Source organism: Triticum urartu, chromosome 3A, assembly GCF_056163025.1.
Source record: "Triticum urartu cultivar PI428250 chromosome 3A, HENAU_Tu73, whole genome shotgun sequence".
NCBI lineage: Eukaryota > Viridiplantae > Streptophyta > Magnoliopsida > Poales > Poaceae > Triticum > Triticum urartu.
In genome coordinates this window covers 688,628,042-688,629,455 of record NC_141875.1, presented here as the reverse complement: position 1 = coordinate 688,629,455, position 1,414 = coordinate 688,628,042, and the positions used below count along the sequence as shown (strand labels likewise).

Below are 1,414 nucleotides of genomic sequence, written 5' to 3'. Positions count from 1 at the left end.
AGCCTAGGACCTACAAGCCGTGTCTCCAAACACGATACTCCCAAGAGAGGGACGGCGTCGAGGACGCCGCTATCGTGCCGGTCCAACTCCGAACCTAGGATTTCGCCCGGAGACATCAACCAAACCGGAATGAAGCGAGTACGGTGTTGCATACTTCGGCAACACCTCCAAGGAGGAAAACAACACCCACGGGCGCCATCGTCGCCGGCCCGACCGAAGACGGACAAACACTTTTGTCGGTGACGTCGCACACCATCCTCCTTGCCCACCGGAATGGGGCAGCCGTCCACGTTGTTCACACCACTGCCGCCGCAGGAAATCAATGTCGTGGCCCATGCTTCACGGAACCCGCACGACGAGAGCCCACCTCTCTGCCAGCTCCGATCTGGCCGAGCACCCGCAGCCCCCACGTCGAGCACCTCCTATCTGGTCGAGGAACTGCCGCACGCTGCTGTCACGCTCCTGACAGCTGTCGTACAGACCGGCCCCCAACCCAGATCGGGCCCTCGCCAGGCCCAGATCCAGCCCGCAGCACCCTCTCCATGGCCACCGGCGAATGCTCCACTGTGATTTTCGCCGCCTCCAGGAAGCACCACCGACGGCCACGACGCTGCTAGCTCCGCCTCCATGGCCCGAGGAAGCCGCATGGACGTAGATCTCGCGCCGCAGCCTCTGCGTCGCCGCCTCCAGGCCCGCGCCGCCGCTTCCAAGGCCGCGCACCCCTCCGAGCTGTGGGTCCTCCGCCAGCCTTCACGCAGCTCCGCCACAACCCTTCTCTCGCCGCCCGCCGCCTCTCAGCACCACCGCCGTGCACCGCCCGATGAAGCCCTCCTTCGCGCTCTCCTCCCCGCCGCCTTCGGCAGCCAGGGGGCCGCCAGGACCGGCGGCGGCAGCGGCCGGGTGGATCTGGGGTAGGTGGCTCGCTGGTTAGGGTTTCGTCCCCCTGAGGTCCCCGCGCGTGCAACCCGGGAGGGGAAGGGGAAGGGAGTTTCACTCTATGCGCTTGAAAATGGGGCAAATGGGATGCGAATGGGGAGGTGAAGGAAATATGCCCTAGAGGCAATAATAAAGTTATTATTTATTTCCTTATATCATGATAAATGTTTATTATTCATGCTAGAATTGTATTAACCGGAAACATAATACATGTGTGAATACATAGACAAACTTAGTGTCACTAGTATGCCTCTACTTGACTAGCTCGTTAATCAAAGATGGTTATGTTTCCTAACCATGAACAAAGTGTTGTTATTTGATTAACGAGGTCACATCATTAGTTGAATGATCTGATTGACATGACCCATTCCATTAGCTTAGCACCCGATCGTTTAGTATGTTGCTATTGCTTTCTTCATGACTTATACATGTTCCTATGACTATGAGATTATGCAACTCCCGTTTACTGGAGGAACAC

General features: G+C 57.6%; 1 pseudogene; it reads left to right on the top strand.

Moving 5' to 3' along the window:
* The first annotated feature begins 273 nt into the window (after window positions 1–273).
* Window positions 274–947, top strand: LOC147981645 (uncharacterized; annotated as a pseudogene).
* The last annotated feature ends 467 nt before the right edge of the window (window positions 948–1,414 follow it).